The sequence below is a fragment of the Danio aesculapii genome, chromosome 18, assembly GCF_903798145.1.
Source record: "Danio aesculapii chromosome 18, fDanAes4.1, whole genome shotgun sequence".
NCBI classification, from domain to species: domain Eukaryota; kingdom Metazoa; phylum Chordata; class Actinopteri; order Cypriniformes; family Danionidae; genus Danio; species Danio aesculapii.
In genome coordinates, this window is record NC_079452.1 from 42,029,504 (window position 1) to 42,041,769 (window position 12,266).

Below are 12,266 nucleotides of genomic sequence, written 5' to 3' on the forward strand. Positions count from 1 at the left end.
AAAACTAATAATTAAAATGCTTAACTTAAAGCTAAAGTATTAACATATAGTAGCCTATGTTCCTCAAAACCTGGAAATGGTGCTAAGACCTAATAAATTTATGTCATCATATTCATATCATATATAAAGCATTTTTGAAACATTTTGAAATATATGTTGCATTCACATACTGTATGGCATATTTCTGTGTGGAGTTTGCATGTTCTCCCTGTGTTCATGTGGGTTTCCTCCGGGTGCTCCAGTTTCCCCCAGAAGTCCAAAGACATGAATTGGGTAAGCTAAATTAGCTTAATTGCTAACGACCCACCTCATAAAAATGAGATGTTACAAAACACCAACATGGTGCAGCTAAATATCAACTTCAATATAAACGGCCCTGGGATTAAGTACATATGACATATTTGTATGGGGGAGACCAGGAATAGTTGTACTTCTATTATATTTGCCTATATATCTTTGAGATTTTGAGTTACAAGTGTCTGCTTTTAAATGGCATATACTGTAAGTTATTTGTGCAGCACAAACAGAAAACATGAACACTTTTTAGTTTCAAACAGGAGGAGTGAAATGTCACCCCACAGTCTGGGTTAGTTGTAACACAACCCGCAGTGAGATGTAAAATATGATTTCCACCGGAGTGAGATGTAAATTATAAAATAAGAGTTATGACAAAAAATGGATTTGAAAGCTTTTTATTAAACATTGAGCTTTCTGTATAATTTATGTGTGTGGCTGTGTTACAAAGCTGACTAAAATGTGCAAATCTGCATCAGCTTCAACAATTTGTTAGCCCAAAGAGGTCAAATACTGAGCTCAAACTACTTTGACTTGTTTCTCTTTCTAGAGCTGTAGGAATACTGAAATTACATCATATAAATACAGTTTTAAATCTGCTTGGGGTTGGTGGTAACATTTCACTGATGTTAATAGCAAGAGTTTTGTTGTTACAACTGACCTAGCGTTATGTGACCATGAATCTGTTCTCCTTACAGTTAAAACATTATCACCAACAATGTGGATTACATATATCCACACACAGACACACAAATTACATGGGTTTAACTATAAATCAGGCATTGATATCTCAAAAATAATGACTTTCTTAGCTGTAATGTAGTTTTTTTCCAGTCTAAAATCTGCTGTGTCTGTCACAGGACTCTACTTTTTCATGTGGCATGAGGACTAATATGAGCATGTGTGAAGTGAATCAATTGATTTGTAGTGATTTGTAACTTGTTCCTGGTTGTAGAGATTGGAAGTGTTACAACTATCCCAGGTCTCCCCCTTAAAATCTAAACATGAACTTGTATTTTAAATGTATAATTCACAAATACATATTTAAATTAGAGATTAGATCTGCTTAAAGTGCGTTATTTACAGTATGTGTCAGAAAAGCGATTATACAGTGCTTCCCACAGGTTTGAAATATACATGCGGTGATAGCCAAATTGAAACACACTATTTACCCAAATCACATAAATATTTAACTATATGTCACAAACAATACATAATTTATTTTTTAACAATAATTTTATTTATTTTTACTCTGTTTTTTTTTCAATGGGTTGAAGTAAAAAAAGACATCCACAAATTTTCTTACTTTTATTCTGTTCAGGAGCCATGTGCACCCACTGACAGGTAAAATCTGCTTCTCTCTCTTTCTTTCAAGTTCAAAGCAAACTTGAATGCCAAAGCATTTTAAATATGTATATAAAATAGCCTATGTAATATTTTAACATCATCAAAGTAATAAAATAATCAGCAAATGATCAGAAATAAATGACAAAAACTAATAAAAACAGACAATATCTTTTAAAAATTATAATAATTACTAGATTAAAACCTGTACATTATTTAAATAAGGCAAATTTGTTGATTAACCATTACTAATGGTGTGCACACATGTTGCACACATGTCCTCTTTGTCATTTAAATAAAAAAAATGAATTAATATTTAATGTTTCTCTTCTTTCACGACCGTGTGTGCAGTCAGTTGCGAAGCTAAGCGAAAATAAGCTCAAGTAAAAAAGTGATGCAAAAACGTTGAATCATGGACATTTTACAAGATTTAGAACCTGGGCCGGACAAATTTTTTAAGTCCCAAAAAGGTGCGTCTCTGTGAGTCTGCAGAGCACGTGAGTGTGTTGACAGGTCTTGCTCACACAGAACCAACTGGGTAAACAAGAGAAGAATTTCCACTACTTAATCGATCACGGATGTTTAGTTATTGTGCGGATACGAAATAATTTAAAGGATGTTGAAAATATATATTTTTTAAATGCGTCACTAAATATACCTGGGCAGCCATTAATATACCTGGGCGGCCTGCCCAAGTAAAGTCTATGCGTAAGAAGCACTGTTTTACCAGTTCATATGTGATTTATCAATTAAATCGTGCAGCTATTCCATGATTTGGTGGAATTGAGATCATATCTTAAGTAAACCGTGGAGTTTGTGTAAACTGTGCCCTGTCCACCATTTTCAGGCCGACTTGGGTAAGGTTTGCGGATGCTCCGTCTGTGCACACAGAGGCTAACTTTAATCTTTGTGTTTCTACAAGCTTCAAACATGGCGAATTTACTTGAGTCTATGTTCTGCGGCCCGCACCATTTGAATGACATCCAGATTCATTTAAATCTGAGATAACAAACTAAATCAAAAGCCACACCGCTAGGCTATTTACAAAACAAATGACTTTAGGCTATATATCAAAAATACAAAAACTACAAACACACGTTAGCATGTTAACCATATTGCAGCATGGGGAAATTCCTGAGTTTCAGTAACTGAAAATCCAGCAGAACTGATCTGTAAAAGCTGTTTTCTAGTGCGTATCTGCTCGAGAGCTCCACAGTATTTGACATGATGCACTAAACATACTAATCACACCAGTGTGATCTTACAGTACAGGGAACAACCAATGCTGATCACATTGGTGTTTTCAAAAGGTAAAAAAGTGTTCATTCTTTCATTTTACTTCGGCTTAGTCCCTTTATTCATCAGGGGTCGCCACAGCGGAATAAACCGCCAACTTATCCAGCATATGTTTTACACAGCGGATGCCCTACCAGCTGCAACACAGTACTGGGAAACATCCATACACACTCATCCACATACATACACTACGGCCAATTAAGTTTATTCAATTCACCTGTACCACATGTTTTTGGACTGTGGGGGAAATTGAAGCACCCGGAGCAAACCCACGCAAACACAGGGAGAACATGCAAACTCCACACAGAAATGCCAACTGGCCCAGTGCTAACCACAGGGCTAACCACTGCGCCACCGTGTCGCCCATAAGTGCCCATATATTTTCAATTATTATTCAGTGATTCCTCCATGTACCACTAAAAAGAAGCCTGTATACCACACTTTGAGAACCACTGGTATAGATAGTTCGATAGGCTTTGCCTGTGTTAAGTTTTTCCTTTTTTTAACTAATGGAGAGCAGGCAGAAGAGGGAGACTCATAAGAACACCGGTGGACAGTTATCTAAAAAATGCTGCAGAACAGCCGGTAGGGTTTGGCTGGGGCTGTCTTTGTTTTTTTTGCAGATTGGAGTGGAGCAAAAGAAGGAGACTCTCAAGGGGAACGGTGGATATATACATGAAGATCTGGAGCTCAGGGAGCAGGTAAAAAAAATCTTATTAACGGGTGCATGGATGGACATCCTTCCAAGATACAAGAGTGGTGGTTGGTATAGATGGTTAATTAGGCCTTGTCTGTGTCAGGTTTTTCTTTTTCAGGTAATGGAGAGAGAGCAAAAGATGAAGACTAACAAAGGCAACTGTGAAGATATACTTAAAGACCTGGAGCTCACGAAGAAGGTAGAACTGCTTGAACTGACTGAACAATGGAGTTAGTTTCCAAAAAAATGTATTAAGATTAATTAAAGACCTGATATCTTTCTTTTTGGCAGATTGGCATGGAGCATTTGAAGAAACAGGGAAAAACACGGGCGGGTGCATGGATGGATGTCCTTCCAAGAGGAAGGGGGTGGTGGTGGGCATAGATCGTTAGATAGATGTCTTGTCTGTGGCTGTTATTTACATTGTAGGTAATGGAACCACAACAGACAGAAGAGGGAGACTCACAAGCGAAATGGTGAATATTTATCTGAAGAACACTGGAGAACATTTGGTTTATTGCTGGAGATCAACCAGCAAGTAGAATTCTGTTAGTCTTGTTTTTGTCTTTTGCAGATTAGACTGGGGCATGTGGAGAAATGGGAATCACACCTCAGCAATGACTGGAAATTGATGGCGAGTTATTTCTTTACAAAAATTCGATTGACAGGTGAATCAATGGACGTCCTTCCAAGATACAAGAGTAGTGGTTGGTATAGATGTTTAATTAGGTCTTGTCTGTGTCAGGTTTTTCTTTTTCAGGAAATGGAGAGAGAGCAGCAGCCAGCAGGGCTTTGTTGGGGCTGTCTTTGTCTTTTGCAGGTTCAATTGAAGCAGAAGAAAGAGACTCAAAAGGGGAACGGTGAATATATATTTGATAATCTGGAGCTCTGGAAGCAGGTAGAACTGGCTTGAACATGACTGAACATATGGAGTTAGTTTCCAAAGAAATGTAATGAGATAATTAAAGACTTGACATCTTTTTCTTTGGCAGATTGGCATGGAGCATGTGGAGGAACAGGGAAACAGAGGGATGGGTGCATGGATGGATGTCCTTCCAAGCGGAAGGGGGTGGTGGTGGGCATAGATTGTTAGACAGATGTCTCGTCTGTGGCAGTCAATTACATTGTAGGTAATGGAACCACAACAGGCAGAGAAGGGGGACTCACAAGCAGAATGGTGAATATTTATCTGAAGAACACTTTAGAACATTTGGTTTATTGCTGGAGATCAGCCAGCAAGTAGAGCTCTGTTAGTCTTGTTTTTGTCTTTTGCAGAATAGACTGGGGCATGTGGAGAAATGGGAATCACACCTCACCAATTACTGCAAACTGATGATCAGTTATTTCTTTACAAAAATCCGATTGAAGGGTGAATAAATGGACGTCCTTCAAAGATACAAGAGTAGTGGTTGGTATAGATGGTTAATTAGGTCTTGTCTGTGTCAGGTTTTTCTTTTTCAGGGAAAGGAGAGAGAGAGCAGCAGCCGGTAGGGCTTTTTTGGGGCTGTCTTTGTCTTTTGCAGGTTGAATTGGAGCAAAAGAAGGAGACTCACACGGGGAACGGTGGAGGTATATTTGAAGACCTGGAGCTCAGGAAGCAGGTAGAACGGCTTGAACTGACTGAACAATGGAGTTAGTTTTTCGAAGAAATGTAATGAGAATAATTAAACACTTGACATCTTTTTCTTTGGCAGATTGGCATGGAGCATGTGGAGGAACAGGGAAACACAGGGATGGGTGCATGGATGTATGTCCTTCCAAGAGGAAGGGGGTGGTGGTGGGCATAGATTGTTAGACAGATGTCTCGTCTGTGGCAGTCAATTACATTGTAGGTAATGGAACCACAACAGGCAGAGAAGGGAGACTCACAAGCAGAATGGTGAATATTTATCTGAAGAACACTGGAGAACATTTGGTTTATTGCTGGAGATCAGCCAGCAAGTAGAGCTCTGTTAGTCTTGTTTTTGTCTTTTGCAGATTAGACTGGGGCATGTGGAGAAATGGGAATCACACCTCACCACTGACTGCAAACTGATGATCAGTTATTTCTTTACAAAAATCCGATTGACGGGTGAATCAATGGACGTCCTTCCAAGATACAAGAGTAGTGGTTGGTATAGATGGTTAATTAGGTCTTGTCTGTGTCAGGTTTTTCTTTTTCAGGGAAAGGAGAGAGAGAGCAGCAGCCGGTAGGGCTTTTTTGGGGCTGTCTTTGTCTTTTGCAGGTTGGATTGGAGCAAAAGAAGGAGACTCACACGGGGAACGGTGAAAATATATTTGAAGACCTGGAGCTCAGGAAGCAGGTAGAATGGCTTGAAGATGACTGAACAATGGAGTTAGTTTTTCGAAGAAATGTAATGAGAATAATTAAACACTTGACATCTTTTTCTTTGGCAGATTGGCATGGAGCATGTGGAGGAACAGGGAAACACAGGGATGGGTGCATGGATGTATGTCCTTCCAAGAGGAAGGGGGTGGTGGTGGGCATAGATTGTTAGACAGATGTCTCGTCTGTGGCAGTCAATTACATTGTAGGTAATGGAACCACAACAGGCAGAGAAGGGAGACTCACAAGCAGAATGGTGAATATTTATCTGAAGAACACTGGAGAACATTTGGTTTATTGCTGGAGATCAGCCAGCAAGTAGAGCTCTGTTAGTCTTGTTTTTGTCTTTTGCAGATTAGACTGGGGCATGTGGAGAAATGGGAATCACACCTCACCACTGACTGCAAACTGATGATCAGTTATTTCTTTACAAAAATCCGATTGACGGGTGAATCAATGGACGTCCTTCCAAGATACAAGAGTAGTGGTTGGTATAGATGGTTAATTAGGTCTTGTCTGTGTCAGGTTTTTCTTTTTCAGGGAAAGGAGAGAGAGAGCAGCAGCCGGTAGGGCTTTTTTGGGGCTGTCTTTGTCTTTTGCAGGTTGGATTGGAGCAAAAGAAGGAGACTCACACGGGGAACGGTGAAAATATATTTGAAGACCTGGAGCTCAGGAAGCAGGTAGAATGGCTTGAAGTGACTGAACAATGGAGTTAGTTTTTCGAAGAAATGTAATGAGAATAATTAAATACTTGACATCTTTTTCTTTGGCAGATTGGCATGGAGCATGTGGAGGAACAGGGAAACACAGGGATGGGTGCATGGATGTATGTCCTTCCAAGAGGAAGGGGGTGGTGGTGGGCATAGATTGTTAGACAGATGTCTCGTCTGTGGCAGTCAATTACATTGTAGATAATGGAACCACAACAGGCAGAGAAGGGAGACTCACAAGCAGAATGGTGAATATTTATCTGAAGAACACTGGAGAACATTTGGTTTATTGCTGGAGATCAGCCAGCAAGTAGAGCTCTGTTAGTCTTGTTTTTGTCTTTTACAGATTAGACTGGGGCATGTGGAGAAATGGGAATTACACCTCACCACTGACTGCAAACTGATGATCAGTTATTTCTTTACAAAAATCCGATTGACGGGTGAATCAATGGACGTCCTTCCAAGATACAAGAGTAGTGGTTGGTATAGATGGTTAATTAGGTCTTGTCAGTGTCAGGTTTTTCTTTTTCAGGGAAAGGAGAGAGAGAACAGCAGCCGGTAGGGCTTTTTTGGGGCTGTCTTTGTCTTTTGCAGGTTGGATTGGAGCAAAAGGAGGAGACTCACACGGGGAACGGTGGAGATATATTTGAAGACCTGGAGCTCAGGAAGCAGGTAGAATGGCTTGAACTGACTGAACAATGGAGTTAGTTTTTCGAAGAAATGTAATGAGAATAATTAAATACTTTACATCTTTTTCTTTGGCAGATTGGCATGGAGCATGTGGAGGAACAGAAAAACACATGGATGGATGCATAGATGGATGTCCTTCCAATAGGAAGGGGGTGGTGGTGGGCATAGATTGTTAGACAGATGTCTTGTCTGTGGCTGTCAATTACATTGTAGGTAATGGAACCACAACAGGCAGAGAAGGGAGACTCACAAGCGGAATGGTGAATATTTATATGAAGAACACTGGAGAACATTTGGTTTATTGCTGGAGATCAGCCAGCAAGTAGAGCTCTGTTAGTCTTGTGTTTGTCTTTTGCAGATTAGACTGGGGCATGTGGAGAAATGGGAATCACACTTCAGCAATGACTGCAAACTGATGGTCAGTTATTTCTTTACAAAAATCCGATTGACGGGTGAATCAATGGACGTCCTTCCAAGATACAAGAGTAGTGGTTGGTATAGATGGTTAATTAGGTCTTGTCTGTGTCAGGTTTTTCTTTTTCAGGGAAAGGAGAGAGAGAACAGCAGCCGGTAGGGCTTTTTTGGGGCTGTCTTTGTCTTTTGCAGGTTGGATTGGAGCAAAAGGAGGAGACTCACACGGGGAACGGTGGAGATATATTTGAAGACCTGGAGCTCAGGAAGCAGGTAGAATGGCTTGAACTGACTGAACAATGGAGTTAGTTTTTCGAAGAAATGTAATGAGAATAATTAAATACTTTACATCTTTTTCTTTGGCAGATTGGCATGGAGCATGTGGAGGAACAGAAAAACACATGGATGGATGCATAGATGGATGTCCTTCCAATAGGAAGGGGGTGGTGGTGGGCATAGATTGTTAGACAGATGTCTTGTCTGTGGCTGTCAATTACATTGTAGGTAATGGAACCACAACAGGCAGAGAAGGGAGACTCACAAGCGGAATGGTGAATATTTATATGAAGAACACTGGAGAACATTTGGTTTATTGCTGTAGATCAGCCAGCAAGTAGAGCTCTGTTAGTCTTGTGTTTGTCTTTTGCAGATTAGACTGGGGCATGTGGAGAAATGGGAATCACACTTCACCAATGACTGCAAACTGATGGTCAGTTATATCTTTACAAAAATCCGATTGACGGGTGAATCAATGGACGTCCTTCCAAGATACAAGAGTAGTGGTTGGTATAGATGGTTAATTAGGTCTTGTCTGTGTCAGGTTTTTCTTTTTCAGGGAAAGGAGAGAGAGAGCAGCAGCGGGTAGGGCTTTTTTTGGGGCTGTCTTTGTCTTTTGCAGGTTGGATTGGAGCAAAAGAAGGAGACTCACACGGGGAACGGTGGAAATATATTTGAAGACCTGGAGCTCAGGAAGCAGGTAGAATGGCTTGAAGTGACTGAACAATGGAGTTAGTTTTTCGAAGAAATGTAATGAGAATAATTAAATACTTGACATCTTTTTCTTTGGCAGACTGGCATGGAGCATGTGGAGGAACAGGGAAACACAGGGATGGGTGCATGGATGTATGTCCTTCCAAGAGGAAGGGGGTGGTGGTGGGCATAGATTGTTAGACAGATGTCTCGTCTGTGGCAGTCAATTACATTGTAGGTAATGGAACCACAACAGGCAGAGAAGGGAGACTCACAAGCAGAATGGTGAATATTTATCTGAAGAACACTGGAGAACATTTGGTTTATTGCTGGAGATCAGCCAGCAAGTAGAGCTCTGTTAGTCTTGTTTTTGTCTTTTGCAGATTAGACTGGGGCATGTGGAGAAATAGGAATCACACCTCACCACTGACTGCAAACTGATGATCAGTTAATTCGTTACAAAAATCCGATTGACGGGTGAATCAATGGACGTCCTTCCAAGATACAAGAGTAGTGGTTGGTATAGATGGTTAATTAGGTCTTGTCTGTGTCAGGTTTTTCTTTTTCAGGGAAAGGAGAGAGAGAGCAGCAGCCGGTAGGGCTTTTTTGGGGCTGTCTTTGTCTTTTGCAGGTTGGATTGGAGCAAAAGGAGGAGACTCACACGGGGAACGGTGGAGATATATTTGAAGACCTGGAGCTCAGGAAGCAGGTAGAATGGCGTGAACTGACTGAACAATGGAGTTAGTTTTTCGAAGAAATGTAATGAGAATAATTAAATACTTTACATCTTTTTCTTTGGCAGATTGGCATGGAGCATGTGGAGGAACAGAAAAACACATGGATGGATGCATAGATGGATGTCCTTCCAATAGGAAGGGGGTGGTGGTGGGCATAGATTGTTAGACAGATGTCTTGTCTGTGGCTGTCAATTACATTGTAGGTAATGGAACCACAACAGGCAGAGAAGGGAGACTCACAAGCGGAATGGTGAATATTTATATGAAGAACACTGGAGAACATTTGGTTTATTGCTGGAGATCAGCCAGCAAGTAGAGCTCTGTTAGTCTTGTGTTTGTCTTTTGCAGATTAGACTGGGGCATGTGGAGAAATGGGAATCACACTTCACCAATGACTGCAAACTGATGGTCAGTTATTTCTTTACAAAAATCCGATTGACGGGTGAATCAATGGACGTCCTTCCAAGATACAAGAGTAGTGGTTGGTATAGATGGTTAATTAGGTCTTGTCTGTGTCAGGTTTTTCTTTTTCAGGGAAAGGAGAGAGAGAGCAGCAGCCGGTAGGGCTTTTTTGGGGCTGTCTTTGTCTTTTGCAGGTTGGATTGGAGCAAAAGGAGGAGACTCACACGGGGAACGGTGGAGATATATTTGAAGACCTGGAGCTCAGGAAGCAGGTAGAATGGCTTGAACTGACTGAACAATGGAGTTAGTTTTTCGAAGAAATGTAATGAGAATAATTAAATACTTTACATCTTTTTCTTTGGCAGATTGGCATGGAGCATGTGGAGGAACAGGGAAACACAGGGATGGGTGCATGGATGTATGTCCTTCCAAGAGGAAGGGGGTGGTGGTGGGCATAGATTGTTAGACAGATGTCTCGTCTGTGGCTGTCAATTACATTGTAGGTAATGGAACCACAACAGGCAGAGAAGGGAGACTCACAAGCGGAATGGTGAATATTTATCTGAAGAACACTTTAGAACATTTGGTTTATTGCTGGAGATCAGCCAGCAAGTAGAGCTCTGTTAGTCTTGTTTTTGTCTTTTGCAGATTAGACTGGGGCATGTGGAGAAATGGGAATCACACTTCACCAATGACTGCAAACTGATGATCAGTTATTTCTTTACAAAAATCCGATTGACGGGTGAATCAATGGACGTCCTTCCAAGATACAAGAGTAGTGGTTGGTATAGATGGTTAATTAGGTCTTGTCTGTGTCAGGTTTTTCTTTTTCAGGGAAAGGAGAGAGAGAGCAGCAGCCGGTAGGGCTTTTTTTGGGGCTGTCTTTGTCTTTTGCAGGTTGGATTGGAGCAAAAGAAGGAGACTCACACGGGGAACGGTGGAGATATATTTGAAGACCTGGAGCTCAGGAAGCAGGTAGAATGGCTTGAACTGACTGAACAATGGAGTTAGTTTTTCGAAGAAATGTAATGAGAATAATTAAATACTTGACATCTTTTTCTTTGGCAGATTGGCATGGAGCATGTGGAGGAACAGGGAAACACAGGGATGGGTGCATGGATGTATGTCCTTCCAAGAGGAAGGGGGTGGTGGTGGGCATAGATTGTTAGACAGATGTCTCGTCTGTGGCAGTCAATTACATTGTAGGTAATGGAACCACAACAGGCAGAGAAGGGAGACTCACAAGCAGAATGGTGAATATTTATCTGAAGAACACTGGAGAACATTTGGTTTATTGCTGGAGATCAGCCAGCAAGTAGAGCTCTGTTAGTCTTGTTTTTGTCTTTTGCAGATTAGACTGGGGCATGTGGAGAAATGGGAATCACACCTCACCACTGACTGCAAACTGATGATCAGTTATTTCTTTACAAAAATCCGATTGACGGGTGAATCAATGGACGTCCTTCCAAGATACAAGAGTAGTGGTTGGTATAGATGGTTAATTAGGTCTTGTCTGTGTCAGGTTTTTCTTTTTCAGGGAAAGGAGAGAGAGAGCAGCAGCCGGTAGGGCTTTTTTTGGGGCTGTCTTTGTCTTTTGCAGGTTGGATTGGAGCAAAAGAAGGAGACTCACACGGGGAACGGTGGAGGTATATTTGAAGACCTGGAGCTCAGGAAGCAGGTAGAACGGCTTGAACTGACTGAACAATGGAGTTAGTTTTTCGAAGAAATGTAATGAGAATAATTAAACACTTGACATCTTTTTCTTTGGCAGATTGGCATGGAGCATGTGGAGGAACAGGGAAACACAGGGATGGGTGCATGGATGTATGTCCTTCCAAGAGGAAGGGGGTGGTGGTGGGCATAGATTGTTAGACAGATGTCTCGTCTGTGGCAGTCAATTACATTGTAGGTAATGGAACCACAACAGGCAGAGAAGGGAGACTCACAAGCAGAATGGTGAATATTTATCTGAAGAACACTGGAGAACATTTGGTTTATTGCTGGAGATCAGCCAGCAAGTAGAGCTCTGTTAGTCTTGTTTTTGTCTTTTGCAGATTAGACTGGGGCATGTGGAGAAATGGGAATCACACCTCACCAATGACTGCAAACTGATGATCAGTTATTTCTTTACAAAAATCCGATTGACGGGTGAATCAATGGACGTCCTTCCAAGATACAAGAGTAGTGGTTGGTATAGATGGTTAATTAGGTCTTGTCTGTGTCAGGTTTTTCTTTTTCAGGGAAAGGAGAGAGAGAGCAGCAGCCGGTAGGGCTTTTTTTGGGGCTGTCTTTGTCTTTTGCAGGTTGGATTGGAGCAAAAGAAGGAGACTCACACGGGGAACGGTGGAGATATATTTGAAGACCTGGAGCTCAGGAAGCAGGTAGAATGG